This window comes from Balaenoptera physalus (assembly GCF_965194825.1).
Source record: "Balaenoptera physalus genome assembly, chromosome: 17".
NCBI classification, from domain to species: Eukaryota; Metazoa; Chordata; class Mammalia; order Artiodactyla; family Balaenopteridae; genus Balaenoptera; species Balaenoptera physalus.
The window spans coordinates 6,263,972-6,280,447 of record NC_138895.1 but is presented as its reverse complement, the minus strand read 5'-3'; the positions used below and the strand labels follow the sequence as shown (position 1 = coordinate 6,280,447).

General features: G+C 46.5%; 1 protein-coding gene across 7 annotated transcripts in view; it reads right to left on the bottom strand.

The window, feature by feature from the left end:
- Positions 1-16,476, bottom strand: part of FAM110B (family with sequence similarity 110 member B) — a 136,404-nt gene that overhangs the window by 47,787 nt on the left and 72,141 nt on the right. For 5 of the 7 annotated variants that reach the window (XR_014255431.1, XM_082433050.1, XM_082433047.1 and 2 more), the window contains one exon: positions 10,071-10,159. The exons of 1 other annotated variant lie outside the window; for it this stretch is intronic. The gene's annotated coding sequence lies outside the window, so the exon portion shown is untranslated. Of the gene's footprint in view, positions 1-10,070; positions 10,160-15,376; positions 15,872-16,476 lie in introns of all 7 variants that reach the window. One more of the 7 variants, XM_082433049.1, reaches the window with a different exon arrangement.

Below are 16,476 nucleotides of genomic sequence, written 5' to 3'. Positions count from 1 at the left end.
AAAGACAGTATTTATGCCCATGAGAAGATAAAACTGTTGTAACAAGGGAAAATGTCGCAGATTTACAAGGGATCAAATTTACAAGGTAGCAAGTGGATGTGCCTGGGTTTCACCTTGTGAGCCCTCTGATAGAAAAGCAAGCGTGAAGGCCGAAAAGTCTGTCCTTGATGGTTTTTGGACAAAATATCACTTCCCCTCTTGCACCACCCCGTCCTCTCACTCCGAGGATGAGGGCCTAACTCTGCACTGGTGTTCAGTGTTTTCAAAACTTCCACACAAATTCTAGGGCACGCAATCAACCGAGAATCATAAATGTTTCTAAAGTTTGGGAAATGGGAGAAATAGAAATTGGTTTATGAAACCAAGTGTCCATATTCATAGTATCCCATAAAAAGAAACATACACAATCCCTCCTCAAATCTCTTCCAAGAACGAAGAGAACACAACACATTATGGAAAGAAAGAGGAATATTTCATTGAATTCAGCACTTAACTGTGAAGGATGGAGCATTCTGTCTGGAAATGTCATTTTATTGTAGGAGTTCTAAACTAGACATATGACTTGAAAACATCATTTGGGCCCTGAAGATACTGGGAATTCAGCAAGTCAGTAAAATAATGAAGACAGCTATGGAGTGACTGGGGAGGTGAGGAAATTCAGTGTTTCATACAGACTCACTGAATATATGTATGCATGTAGGAAAATGAGTTTTAATGGAAAAACTGAAAGTTGTGATTATTGTTTACAATTAATTATGACATTATCTGTAATCCTAGCAGACTATACCAGGTATAAAGCAATTAACATATTTTACATTCTGTGCATTGCTTGAAACAGATACCATAATAAAATTTACTTTTTCATTTAATCTCATTTTAATCTCCTGGGCTGTTCCTAGGAGCCAGGTGCTACTCTGACCATGAGGGATACAAAAATGACTGCAATCTGTGTTGTCGTTGAGATCACAGACCAGAGAGAAGAGACTCCATTTGAATGGAAAGGGTCTGTTTCAGTGCAGAACGAAGGCACACGAGGGGGCTATGAAACCACCTGCAAGGGGCGGGCGAGGCTAAGTCACAGGCTCAAGGAAGACAGTAAGCCATCCCGGAAGAAAGGATGCCTGGAGCAGTCTCCTGAGGCTGTCAGGAGCAGGGACGGCACAAGCCCAAGGCCAAGGGCAGAGAGAGCCTGGCATTCACAGGGGCCGTGGGTCCCTTCCCCATCCTGGGGGAAACCCCGTGAGGGAGGGAGACAGAGCAGGAGAGGTGGACAGACCGTCTCAGGGAATCTTGTATCCAAGTGAGGGGGCCTGAACTTGACCTTGAAAGTGATGGGAGCCAGTGGGCAGGGAGCAGCCTGATGCTTTAAACCTGGCTGGTGCTCTTTGGAGTGTGCAGAGCAGATCCAAGAGGGCAAGGAGGGCAGCGAAACTCCAGGGAAGGAGGGACTTGGGTTTGAACGAGGTGCCCCGTACTGAGCTTCGCAGGAGGGAGTTTTCCTTTGAGGGGCGTCTCTTGGCTTCACCCAACAGATACATTTTTGGAAAGCTGCAAACAAATTTTGTAAGCCAAATAATATTTTCCCATTGACAATTTACTCATGTTTATATTAATTTCATTGATTTAAAAAAAAAAAAAACTGGCACTGGGCCCGAGTGTGGTAAGAACCTTGGGGTTCAGCTGTCTTTGGAGCATGTTTCAGCTGCAGAAGCTTTGCCTTAAGTCGAGCTCATTGGGACATCAATGTGTAAAACAGGCAGACGCAGAGGGCCTGGGCTGGAGCAGAGCCTCAAATCTCAACGCCCCTCAGCCTTGAAGTCCCTAGTACTTGAGGGGACAGAGCTGGAAAATTATCGATGAAGGTGAAGTCATTCGTTCTACAGATTGGCCCATGAGGTGCCGGCCCCAGCAGAGGTCTCCTTTCAGAGCCGGGATGTAGCAGGAGACAGAAGGGCTTGTATCCTGGTTCTTCCTGTGTGAACCACACAACTCTGAAAAGTCACTGTCTCCCAGGCACCTGCTGCCTCATCTGCCAAGCTGAGATTGCAGTTCCCCCACCCCTCAAGGCTGTTGAAGTGAAGGCACTTTGTGAAATGTGTAAGTGTGTAATCAAAAAGCTAATCGCTACTGCTGATGGGTAGCCTCAGATCAGAGGGCTGGGAGCGAAGCCCGTGACCTGAGTCCCCGGTGACGAGGAGAACCATCACGGCCCCCAGATGAGGACAGAGGTGACGGACAGCACTGGTCTCTCCGGGGCCGCCATGTGATAAACCCGCTGGAAGGGGAACCTTTGGTTGGCACCTGCAGCAATTCCTGTGGTTCCGAGAAACCTTCAGTAAATCTAATCTGCCCAAGGAATACAGTTTCTAAATAGGAAAAAGAAACCAAAAGACAAAAAGACAAAACATTTTCCTCCAAAGTCTGAGAAACACCGCGCACACCAAACCACCACACTCGACACACTTTGGCAAGGTGGGTAAGGATGGATCTGCAGCCGGACAGACAAGGGCTCGAATCTCACCCCGTGATTACCTGCTTTGTTCAACAGCTACCCAGTGTGAGAACTCCTGGAGGTGATGCACATAAAGGACTTAGCACCGCACCTGGCCCCTGAGAAGTGCCCAGTAAATGCCAGGCAAAGCCCCGGCTCCACAACCTCCTACTTGTGCCACATCACGTGCATTCTTACCCTCTGGAGCCTTCCGTCCGTTACCACGCCAGTGTCTTCACTGGCAAATGCACAAGCCCCGAAATGCACTGTAGGGCATCACCCTCTGGTACTGACCTGGGAGGAGAATGGGAACTAAAGGAGGCGGTTTGTAACGTATTTCACACATCACGGCAATAGTGCACAAGTTGAAAACAGAAGTAGCACTCTACGACATAGCCTCAGAAGCACACAGCCGTCCTACTTATGTATGAGGCTAAGTGCCAATAAAGTGGCTACGTATTAGTTTAAAATTTAAGAACACTTCACATAGCACTTCAAAACCGGGTTTCAATAGTCTTAAAAATAAGAGATCGATTGGATGCGAATGTCTAATTATCAAAAAGTGCTTTGAAACATAGTCGTTGTATTTAAGATTAATGAGATACACTGCAAACACACATAATGTCAAGTGTCACTAATAAAGCGCAATGAGAAACCCTAAAATGCTGCAGATCTGGCATAAAATGTCTTCTTAATTTCCTGGTTCTTGATGGGAGATTTAAAGCCACAGGCTTATATAGTTTTTCTTAATTGTACTGAGCATCTCTTATTTGAATGCTTAGTCACCAAAGGGTGTTAAGAGTAAGAGAGAGGTGCTCTCCAAGGCTCCGAATGAGGCACCTGACTCTGGCTGGCCCTCCTGGAGGCCACTCAGAGGAGCTGAACGTCCAGCTGTGAAGTGAGCCCAGTACACAGCTGATGGACACCAATGTTGCGTGTGCAAACCGGTGGCGCTCAAGGAACGCGGCGAGGAATAAACAGCTCCACGAGAGCACAATGCAGCACGCTCCACAATGGAGACAGGTCCTGGGCTGCTGGCCCTCTGAACCCCCGCGTGGCCATGTCCTGTAACCGCAGACGCTGCTGTCACACTTATATGACAGCGGACGTGAAACCCACAACTGTCCTTTTCGCGTACAGGACGTCCTTCAGTCCCGTTCAAGCCCACAGACTGTTCTCAGGCCTCTATCACGTTAGATTCTGTGCTGGATTCTAAAGACACAGAGTTAAAACATAATTCCTACCCTCACATCGCTTAAAATCTACTAGAAACAGGCACAGCGACTTCCCGTAACACAAACCAGACTAATGAGCGCCCTTCATGTCCTCAGAGAATGAAAAGAGGACCTGACTGCACGCACAGCCCCAAGGGACCAAGAGTACAGGAATCTGTAAATTCTGAATAAACGCAGGTTTAGGGATAAGAAGAGTCTCCGCACAGGAGAGGAAATCTGAACTGAGCCCCCCACCTGAGGGGGATTTTGACCGAGTTTCTACTTGTGCTTCTTGCTGTCAGTGGGTCTGTTTCACCTTCCGGAGGAGATGCTGTTACTTTCCTCTTGATCGTGTTAGTACGTGTCTATTCAGATGTCACTCGATTATGGACATTTAAGAACTGACAACAGCTTTCCAGTCTGGGTTGTTGAATAAAATTGTTATTTTTGTGGAGGGCTTCCCAGGTTGATAAATAGCTTCATCCCTCTCCAGGAAGTCAATCAGTCCTCAGAACTCCGCTAATGCGGCAAAACGCTCCGCAGTTTCCTCTCGGATTTCAACTCCAGCCCACCTTCTCCCGGTGCGCCGTGTGGACGCCTGGGGTGGCTTGCCTGGTGCCGCTTGTTTATTCATTCTCTCAGACAACTGAGAGCCCGAGCAGTCTTTGCACGAAGGGAAAAATTTTACATCAACTTACCATGTAACTTGAGAATCACATACACGCTTAAAGCAAAAAATAATTTCAAGACTACTTATACATGTACCTAGTATGTATTGAATTGTGAAAAAATTTGAAGGAATGACAGGTAAAAATTCTTGGATTTTGCTCAAAAGACTTTTTTTTTTTTTTGGGGGGGCCACACATTATAGCTTGCGGGATCTTAGTTCCCCTAGACTTTTGTTTTAAAAGGAAAAAGTAACTTTTGAAATGGGCCTCAAAGGAACTCCCAGCCTCTGGGAGACAGGAATTCATAAGGAATTCCAGGCAAGGAAAAGCTCATACACTCTGATGAGACAGGTATGTGAAAAACAGGAGGAGAGAAATGGATATTTGTGTTTTTTGGGTTTTTTTTGGTTTGTTTGGGGGTTTAATTTTGGTGGGGGGGGGCGCATGCTGCACGGCATGTGGGATCTTAGTTCCCCAACCAGGGATGGAACCCGTGCCCCCTGCAGTGGAAGCTCGGAGTCCTAACCACTGGACCGCCAGGGAAGCCCCTGGATACTGATACTGACTTGATGAGGGTGGGGACCCCACTTGAGAGGTGACTTTAACTGCCAGGCTCTGGAATTTAAACCTGATCCATAGGTAACTGGGAGGAAACAGGATTTTGGAGCAGGGGAGTAACAAGATGAAAACAGTGCCTGCAAAAGACTTTCCTGCTTACCAAGCGGACTGGTCTGAGAGCAAAGGCTAAGGCAGGCTCGTGAACAGAGGGCGAAGTCAGGAATGGAGCTGTCTGGTGACAACGAGATGACAGTGCCGAGGCACGGGGCACATGGAGGGTCCGCAAAGCTTGGCGCCTATACAGGCACGTGGGGTAGAGCACCAGGAGTCACGCCACGGGGCGTCCTTCCAGAGGAACGTCCTTCCGCTGGCCGTCCTGGTCAAAGCTGCCTCTCTTTGACCAAGGATGACGCTGAGCTCAGCTTTAAGTGTGTCCTACAGAGAATCAGACCCACTAGACTCAAGTAGCGGCAAGAGATCAGTATTTCTGGTCACCGATGGACCAGTGCTCCGTGAAGCATGTCCAAACACCACCCAAAGACCAGGGGCAGAGAAAGTGGCTTCTCCTCCTCAGCTAAACGGGGGGAAATTCCCCAAAGAAGAAACGCAGATTAGGAGGATTCTCAGGTTTCTGTTGTATCTATGAACCCAGGTACGTAACAAAATAACAGAACTGAATATTTAACATACGTTTATCCTAGGGGTCTTTGTTGTGTTCAGGTGGCTATAACAGAACGCCACAGACTAGGCGGCTTATGAACAACAGATGTTTATTTTCCACAGTTTTGGAGGCTGGACGTCCAAGATCACGGTGCCGGCACGGTCGTGTTCTGGTGAAGGCTCCCCTCTGGGCTGCAGACTCCCTGCCCCATCCTCACGTGGCGGAAGGGGTAAGGCATCTCCCCGGAGCCTCTTCTGTAAAGGGCACTAATCCCTCCCATTCATGAGGGCGCCACCCTCAGGACTTCAGCACCTACCAGAGGCCCCATCTCCTAATTACCTCCCCATTGGCTACCAGGAGTTCAACGTTTGAATTTGAGGGGGGACACACACACTGAGACCACAGCACTGGGCTATCGTGCGTGGACCAGCGTGGAGAGGACACTCCGTGTTTCTGAACTTCGCTGAGTATTCAGAACGCATAAACGCTTTCCCAATCCGCAGGGATGCAGCAGATACTCAGCAGGCTGGAGAATGAATGTGAAGGTCTAATGCCTCAGCAGGTGTCCTCCTCTCTCTCTAACGGGCACGCTCTTATGGGGCCCTCAACTGACTTTCCTGTTCCATTTATGACCCCATCACTATAAAGAAACCAACGGGTGTGAAAGGTCTGGGGTCTGATAGAAGAAGTGGACCCGGGTTCTACACCCAGTGTGTGTCTGGTCACATGGTTGCCCTTTATATGAGGTTAACCTCTTTGATTCTTGTACCCCTGTCTACACCATGAAGACTCTACACCTTCTCTGCAGGCACGTGACGCTTCCAGCATTGGGGTCCCAGAGCAGGCCTTCCACAGATGACGGCCTTCACTTTTCTGCTGGTCTTTGTAGAAAAGCAATGCCTCCACTGACAGTGAACTGACTTAAAGCGTAACAGCCATTAATAGTGAACAACAACAAACTATGCACACACAGCAACCTACAGAATTTGTCTTTCATTTGATTTCAAAAAACAGCATTTTAAATATGCCAAATAACTTAAACGGTAATTTAGTAATTTAAATTGTAATCAACAGTGGCTTCTTGAACTTCATAATAAATGTGTGTTAAATCCTCACAAATAGAATCTGCATACAGGGGTATTTATGTTATTTTATTTTTTTAATTTTTTTTTGAAGATTTTCTGATGTGGACCATTTTTAAAGTCTTTATTGAGTTTGTTACAATATTGCTTCTGTTTTTTCTTTTGCTTTTTTTTGGCCCCGAGCCTTGTGGGATCTTAGCTCCCCAACCAGGGATCAAACCTGCACCCCTTGCATTGGAAGGCGAAGTCTTAATCACTGGACCACCAGGGAAGTCCCGTGGGGAGGGGTATTTATTTTAGAGAGGGAAATATCCTTATATCTTTCCTTCCAGAAGCCTATAGGCTCTTTGTGAACAAGGGGAATAAAACAACTGAAATCCCAGCTGCTTTTCCCCAAGGATGCCCCCTCCTCTCCCTCTTCTTTTTTAAAAGGCAGCGAGCCCGGTCAGGGGGTCTCGGCAGCGGCCTGCTCTCCCCAGCCCCAGGAGACCTGCTCAAGGTCAGCCGAGCCGGCTTCGAGGAGCCACCGGATGGTTCTGGTGCAACCTGAGCTCTGAGTCACTCGCTTGGCAAAGAAGTGATGTGGGAAAAGGCAGAAGTCAGAGATGCTGGCGTGAAAGGTATATGAGTCATGGAGGGGAAACAGATCCCTCACTGTGGAAGACCAGCTTCAGGAAACACTGAGAGGGAGAAAAGGTGTTTGTGGCAAGCTGGCAGGTATTCTTGGTCAGGACCATTTAACACACAAACAAAACTGCAAGTCTGCTTTTGCTCCCAGCAATCTCAAGCCCCCAGCACTCACACTATAAAAGAACAAAACTCCATCCCAGAGAAGTTTTGAAAAAGGCAACTTTCCAGGAGAAACTGACTTTATCAATTATTTCAGTTTGATTAAGATAATGAGCAACTAAAAACAAGGGAAACATTGTAACTTACTTCCTGAAACTGCAATCACCTGAATAATGCACAGAGGTTGGTAGTTGTGTGTCCCCTTGAAAGGTGACTTACATGTACATTACTAGGAGGACTGAGGTTCTAGGTTGAAAAAACTCAAAAGTTTGATTCAAAGCACATTACAAGGTCATTGTATGCCTGCATTTGCTTTTTGAGTTTCCTAAAAGAAGGGACCACTTTTTTAAAAAGACCCATCTTATACTTTTAAAACATAATAACCTTAAATACACGTATTGAGGAGTGGTGAAAAATGTTAATGACAATAATAATACCTATTCTTTGTAAGGCGACTTTTCTGTCATTTATAAACTCAGAAACGAACAAGTTTTAAATAACTTTAAATGTGAAAATAGCCTAAAACAATTGGAAACATGTGGATAATAAGACAAAAACTATGTTTTTCACAACAATCTTTAGAGCGCTTTTTTGTTTGTTTCTATCTTCTTTAGGGGAAACTGGTATAAAAACAATTTAAAGTAACCAGCACACAGAGACCTGGCATTACTTGAGAATCAGACATAGGAGCCCAGATTTAGAGTCTACATAACCCAGGAGACACTGCGTTAATGATTGACAGGGCTGAATCCTGTCTAATCTTCCTGATGCAGGGCCTGGCCAAATAATAATATTGACAAAGCTCAAGACGATTATGCCTGTGAAGGCAACTCACTATCTGGTCCGGGAAGGAGGAAGGAGGGCACCCCCCCCGCCCCCGCTTCTCCAGGCCTACCCTCTCCCCGGCACTGCCTGTGGCTGTGTCATGTGACCTTCCCCAAATCCCTAGGAGCGTGTTCATATTCTTACTTGGCACGTGGGAAACTGAGGCTTAGAGGTGAAGTCCAATGGGAGGGTTATTAGTACGCAGCAGAGCTGAGGTTACACTCATGTCTATTCAACCTTGCAGTTCTTTCCTGGCCACTAGGGCTGCCAATTCACCTGCTGTCGGGAGCCAGCTGGGTGGGAGGAGGGGCGCAGGGAATCCTGAGGGGGAACAAGAGGCCCCTGACTGCTGGGGACTTGTCCTGCTTTTAGCACTTGAAAGTCCCATGTTCCAGAAAACCTCTCACTTGTGGGCAAATCGAGATGGGTGGGCTCCTAGAACGAGCAGAGTGGGGAAGACAGGCCCTGTTGGAGACGACCCCCATTAAACCCATCTGAGCTGGGGGCTGGGGATGGGAGATGCTGAGTTCCCTCCAGCCAAGAGGAGCCCAAGGCTTTCGTATCAGAACTTCTTATATCTGTGATAAGGGAACATGGTGATAAGATTGATGGATTTCAGTGTGTCTCACTGATATGTGCTGTTGGCTTTTTCTTTAATCCCTCTTTCCACAGATTGCAGAATTCCACCTGGCAGAGGCTGATTCTTGTTTGTCAGCCTAAGTTAGATGCTAAGATTCCAGGAGACCAACACCATCTACCCAACAAAGTTCTGCATGACGGAATGATAAACAGCTATAAAATGCATGGCGTGCTATCTAGGTAATGGTACGTTACCTATGGATGCTGGAAGAGAGGCTCGAGGAGAGCTGTCAATCAAACCAAAGCATGTGGTCACTCGGGAACATGGGCGCCGAGGCTAAGACTTGGTGACCTCACAAGGGCTGCTCTTTACCACGTGTCAGGTCCTTGCACACGTGAGTTAACTGGAGAGCTGTCTGTCAATTTCCTAAACATTCTCAACTTCCTCATTTGGTGACACTGAGCTCTCAGCCCCTCTGTCAAAGGGGAGGAGCCATCTGGACCTTGACCACTGCTCATCCGCTTCCTCAGCTCCTTCATGGGAAGATGGGTCTGGCTAAAGGATGTCTCCAGGCTCGCCATCAGGAAGGAATCCGGTGGCGTGGACGTGGGACAAAGCACCCAGCAATGTCCTTTATGGACACACACATTCTCACATCTGCTGACTGTTCTCCAACACCTGCCCCACCCTCTCGGTCTGTCCCCTGGCTGACATCTAGGTTCTGCCCTCCTGACGGGACCTCCCTAGGGAGGCCATCCTGCAAACATCTCTGTGCCCCAAATTCCCAGGCATTTGCTGTTGGCCCTACCGCATTAGGGCTGCCAGAAAACACCACCTCACTCCCCAAGTACAGGCAGTGTACTTCGCACTGGAGTGTAAAAACGTTCATTTTTTAGAACTGTTTTCGAATCCATGCACTTCTAGATACCAGGGAGATTAATAGTAAATATTACACAGCCCTTAAAAGAGTAGAACTGCTGGGAGACATGCAGACAACATATCACGGAAACCCCTGGGGAAGGAAATCATCGTCACTGTTATTTTGGTCCTGCAGGACCTCAAAGGTGGGACTCCTCTTTTTTTGCCAGAGAGAAAAATATCTGAAACCTCAGCCTCTTTGTCTTAGTGTAATATGACATAGGTTTTCAGAGACAATCAATATCTTCTGCTCAGAATGGATCAAAGCAAAGCAATACACTTACTTGAAAGAGGACTGAGTATCTTATGGATTGCAGGCAGAAGTCACAGGGAATCCTTCCTCTCTTAAAGTACTCTCTGCTGCACGAAATATCTAAAAACAGAGAAAAGAAAAGATCGCTATTGCTTTTTTATTTGACAAAAATAGGCAGGTATTAAAGATATACAACAACAGAAAATGAAAATTCTTTTAAAAATTGGTCAATAAATTTAAAAAAACAGATAACGAACACAGAGGTAAACCAAACTGTGTTAGTTTTTACATACACGTTTCAGTTAGAAGCTAAGTGTTTTGTTCACCTTGACTAGTTTTTGAAGGAGACATTTAGCCGCAGATAGCAAGTATAAAGATAGAAGAATATCAACACCAAGTTGTGGGAAGTCACACAAACGAAGGTTGACAGGGCGTCATCTCATCCTCAGAACTGCTGTTCTGCACACGGAGGTCCGCGTGTGTGCAGGGAGTGACAGGCTGTCAGAGTCTCAAGGGGCCTTAGAGCCCACCTGGGACAAACCCCACTTCAGTCCACGACACAGAGCCCACTCAGGGCGAGGGCTCAGCACAGACCAGAGCTCCTGACTGCCACAGGGGCGCCCTTCATGGCACTGCAGCCTGCCACGCCAGTAGCCATTCATTCATTCATTCATTCATTCACTCTCCAGGACTGACTGAGCACTTTCTACGGACCAAGTTCTGTTCTAGGCTCTGGGGGTTAAGACCAAGTCTCTGACCTCCAGAGAGGGGAGACTAAATACAACAGCTACTGTCTTAGACTGTCCCACTGGAATGGCAGTTGGGGATACTTGAGCATAATCCCGAAGGCACTGAGGGAACAAGCCTTGGGTCTACTGGGGGAAGCACCCTCGGAGCAGGGGGGCGGCCGGGGCCCCGAGCCGGGGGAGCAAGGAGGCCAGTGTGGCTGGAGCGGGGCCCTGCGGACACACAGGGGGGCGGCTGAGTCTGTGGCGATGGATGAACCAACCGATGGGGTGCAGGTAACAGGGGGGCTAACGGAGGGCAGAACCTTGGAGAACATCTATTTAAAAGGGGGGCAGAGAAGGCAGCTGGGAAGGAACAGCCAGGGACGGGAAGCCAGCAGCGTTGGCTGCCGGCTCTGCAATCAGCTCTGACGGAGAATACCTGCAGCTCAGCGAGGAGGGCGGGGTAAGGACAGAGGGAAAGACAGGGGCTGCTCTTCTGACGGGCTGTGCAAAAGTCGGTGTGCAAGCCTGACAGGGCAGAACACTAGAGCATCTGGACGGTGTTCTGACTACAGGCCCCAAAGTATCGGAAATGCAGGGCCTGGTTCCATGTAGACATTTTCCTGGTGGCAAGAGCTAATGCAAGTGTGTGAGACCCTTAAGGGGGACTTCCCCTCCAAATCTGGCAAGATTGAAAATCTGTCTAAATTCCATCAAATGTATAAGGAGAGCAGAATGCCTTAATCATAGGAAGGTCAAATGCAAGTGTTATATTCCAAGCCCAGAATTTACAAGCTTGTCTTTAATGAGCACATACAAATTAAATGACTGAAATAAATAAAAGACCTAATTAAATAAATAAAGCAGGGCTTCCCTGGTGGCGCAGTGGTTGAGAGTCCGCCTGCCAGTGCAGGGGACACGGGTTCGAGCCCTGGTCTGGGAAGATCCCACATGCCGCGGAGCAACTAGGCCCGTGAGCCACAACTACTGAGCCTGTGCGTCTGGAGCCTGTGCTCCGCAACAAGAGAGGCTGCGATAGTGAGAGGCCCGCGCACCGAGATGAAGAGTGGCCCCCGCTTGCCGCAACTAGAGAAAGCCCTCGCATAGGAACGAAGACCCAACACAGCCATAAATAAATAAATAAACAAATACTTAAAAAAAAAAAAAAAGAAGTTGGTTTAGTAACTGTTAACTTTGGTGGTTAATCCTTAAAATAAATAAATAAATAAATAAAGCAGTCAACCGGCGTCCCATCGCAAATGATAACTCCTGACAATGCAAGCAGTTCCAAAAGCAATCCCTAAATTACTTAACGGTACAACAGTAAGGAAGGCGTTTTGTGATGCCTTTGAGATGCATCTTTAAATTACTGGGTGCACTTAAAAAATTTTCTCGAATCCCACGTGATATAAATCTATTGCAATAAAAACACTTCCAGGCAGCAATCTAGTGTGCATTCTGAGGAGGGTTAGGAGGAGGAAGAAAAGACACGACAGTTCCTATTTATGACACTTAATATTACAGATCACACATAAGGCATACAGGGAGACTGAAAGTCTATATGAAAGAGGAACCAGGTCGGTGGCCCACCCTGACTCCTGCTTGACACTAAGAGCGGTGTATGTGGTGCAAAAAAGTTCTGGATCCAGCACTACTGCCCTCGTCCTGAAGTCTTCACACCCCACCCCTGGTCACTCCTCCTCAGGATCCCCAGGCTGGGTGCCTCCCCCTGCTCCCTGCACCCCATTATCATTTATCTCACGGCCTCCCCTCCACAATCTGCCACTTCCTGCTGATAGGGCTGCGCCTTCTTTCCTTTTTTAAGGCTTAGCACAGAACCTAGCACGTGGTAGGTGCCCGTAATTATAGAATAAATAATGAAAGAAAAACTAGACACACTTAGATGAGGCCTAATGGCTCCTCAAACATTTTTCCAACCCAGGCAGGTTCTGGAGGTTCGACCCTGAAATATTTATCAATTGTGAATGACAGACCTCCCTCAGTGCTTTTGATGCCACAGATGCCAGGGGACCAGCCAGAGAGCCGCCTGCAGGCACCACCTGGCAACTCTTCACCCCATGGCCTGGACTGCCCCCCACTCCTTCCTTTTTACTGTAACTTTCAGGCCCTGTTCAGCCCAGTTGCTTTGTGGCACATCATATTCTACATGGAGGGACTTTTCATTTTTAAACTGATTATCATTTTTCCTGCTGTGATTATAAGCCCCTAGAAGAGAAAGTGAGAAAGTATCTCTTATAGCAGACAATGTTTTAATTTTAAAATATTATATGCCTTATACTCTAGTTCATGCTAATAAACCTATTTTTGATGGGTCAGAAATGTCATTCATCAATAGAGAGTTATGGAATTATAAGGATGAGAGAGAACAAAATTTTAAAGTGCCCAAGACATTTATTTTTACTTTCTTATCTCAGAAATACCTAAAGATTCCCCTTCGTGTAGTTAAAAAAAAATGTTAAGATGTGATTCATCTGAAGATAAAAGTGCAGATTTTGTTACTTTGCAAAAACATGAATAACATTTTACTTAGTGCTATTAGAAAAATGCCCCTTTAGTGTATGTTAAAAGGCCCTCCGGGATATCACAGTAAACTACTACACAATATTCGCAGACGGTTATATTTATATTCACCTTTTTGAGAAGTTCCTTCTAGACACAGAAAGTCTTTTAAGACCCAACCCTGAGAATCGGCATCAGCCAGAACCACTTCCCACGGCTTCCCGTGACGCACAGCCTAACAACGGTGCTTGCAGCGGAGAGTCACACAGCTTGCGTTTGGACAATAATTTACTTTTAAGGCAGCCGACTTCTTAGAATGCTCTAAGACCAGGGTAACTTAGGAAGCGTTTCACGAGATTAAGAAAAGGCAGAGGGACAGACAACGACGGGATTGCATCAGTTTATTCTTCCCCAAGTGAGCGTCTGAGCCCGTCTGTGGATAGGAGGTTATTTTCCACGTCTGCACAGGGAGCACCTCAGGCAAAGAATGAAGAGGCAGGAGGGCTCTGGGCAGGTGAGGAAGAGCAAAGCCCGGAACTGAGCCGCCCCCTCCGCCCCCCACCACGCAACCTCGTGAAATGTGACTGGGGCGTGGTTTGCGTCATCGGGGGCGTCCAAAGAGGAAGTCAGTGCCCCCCGCAGGGTGACCCCCTCCAGTGCCCATTTCACCAGACACGGCATCTCAAAACCCAGAGGCCGGCTGACGATGAACCGCACTCGACTTTCTTATTACAGGCGACACCCTATCACAATAAACGACAAACTTTCAGAATATTCCTTGTTCTTTTCTTCAAACTGTTATTTGGGAGAAACAGTACACCCCAGGAATGGACGAGGGAGGGAATTCGCAGCGGCTGAGGGTACGGATGGGGTGGGAAACACAGGATTCTGAAGTTTTCCTCGACCAAAGAACACGACGAACCCCTTGAACCAGATTATAGCTTCAAATCAAAGCAGCTGCTTTAACCAAATTCTGACACGGCAACGTCTGGCTTTTCAGGAGCAGTGAGGTAATTCCTGACAGCCTTCAGATACCAGCAGAGCTCTCCAAGGATCCCAGACGCATGGTGGCAGCCATCCAGCCGTGTGACTGGTGACTTAACACACAAGTTTCTGTGGTCTCCACCGTCTCACACGGTGAGGACGTCAATATTTAAGTCTGAGGGCTAAATGGTGGCAAGGGGCTCTTCCCGAATAAAACAGAACTCTGCGGAGAAGGTATGCTGAGAAGCAGACACTCGCATTGCATTTGTTTGCATTTCTTTAAGCTCAGCCTTGGCCGTTTAAATATTTTTCCTTCTGAATGTATCATCTTTATCACAGAATTCAAGATTATTTATTGTTTGATTTGGAAAATCATCCAGGCGACCATGAATAGAAATTTTAAAATGTTGTCAAACATAAGTCAAAGTGGTGAGAACCCCACCTTCTGTGATTTCAACTCCCGAAACAACATCCTTGTTAAACAAAGCCCGAGTCAAAAATTCTGTTCAGCACAGGCCGAATACACACCGAGAAGTGTTTCTGGCAGAACGGGATATGCTACCATCCTCTATATGAAAAAGGCTTCATGAAAACTACAGAAGGGGAAACAAAGAGAACCATCCAAAATGAAGGCTGCACACATCTTTGAAGAAACAATGGGCATTACTTCTGCTGAGACCCTGCGTTGACACCAGGAGACCCGCTGCTCTGTCCTAATTAAAGTGTATTTCTCCGAACTCTCCTCCGTGGCTCATTATTCAGGAGAGTCCGGACCCCATGCAAACAAAGTCGACAGGGCACTGAAACGCACCTCCAAAGACACCTAAATGGATGCAACATCGGGCTTTCCTAAACAGCAGAGAACCAATAAGAAGCGCTCCCCAGCACATGCACTCTTGAATCCAGGTAAAAACAAGATTCCTACATGAAGACGGTAGCTGTTTACCAGCCCAGCCTTCTCCGGGAGGACATATTTTACATGGAACGCCGGAGAGCGTGTGATATTAACAAAAGCAAGATCAAATTAAACAGATGACATGATGAACACACTTCATTTCATGCATGGCCGTGTTTTTCAGGCGAGATAAAGACTCCAAGTAATTACCATGAACTGAAACTTCTTCCTTGATCTCCTCTGGCAGCCGGCAGTCGGTGACTGCCTCGCTCTCTCAACAAAGACGATCGCCTTCTCCTCAGTGCCTGATTCCTCCTGTAACGTTACCAGCTAAGCACCTCCACCGTGGCCAGAACGCAGCAGAGTATCTCTGTATCCGTGTCTCCAATGCAGCATAAAGAGTACTGTGGAAACCTATCAAACCGGCGAGCAGCTAGGCTAGCAGCCAATGAGGAGCGGCTCGGGCGGAGTCCGGCACATGCTCTCTGAGGCTCAGGCTGTCACCAGCGTTTAGCAGGCTGCTAATCTAATTATAGCTAGTTTGCTAGCACACAGCGATTGGAGCAAAGCACAGGAGCAAATTAAATTTTAATAAATGAAACCCCGCAGACAGAATCATCTTGATTTCCTGTCATTTTGAGGATTAATGTGTCACCTTATAAACCAGAAGTGGTTTTTAAAGTGCATTCTTGTTTTTCTTCCAATCTAGAGAAACAAAGAGCGGTTAAATCAATGTATGGTATAGCCAGTTTCCTTAAACTTAACAGATTCCAAAGAATATGAAAAATAATGTATATATATATATATATATATATATGTATAACTGAATCACTTTGGTGTACAGTAGAAATTAATACAACATTGTAAATCAACTATACTTCTATAAAATAAATTAAAAAAAAAAAACTTCACAGATTCCAGCACTGAAGAATAAATAATAAAGTCAATAGTAGGAAGGTATTAATGGTGGTGCTATAAAATCTGAGACTTCACTTTATTCACCCTGATTAGCAATTTGCCACTTATTTGTCCTAAAGTGCTAATTAGTCTCTCAATATAGTTTGAAATGCCCATGGTGGAAATGTACTAATTTCCACCCATCGTGGAAATGTACTAATCAAGGTGTCAAAAACCATCACCTTGACTACAGTGATGAATAATAATTCAGGGGTACAAGAGATGGAAAAGGAATATCAGAAGTCATTGTAAAGGGAAAATGAAGGAAATCTGCCCACGGCACAATTTAATGGCAACAATAGTTCTAGAAGCTGAATCTTGCAAGAGGCACAGGAGAAAACCATGCATTCCAA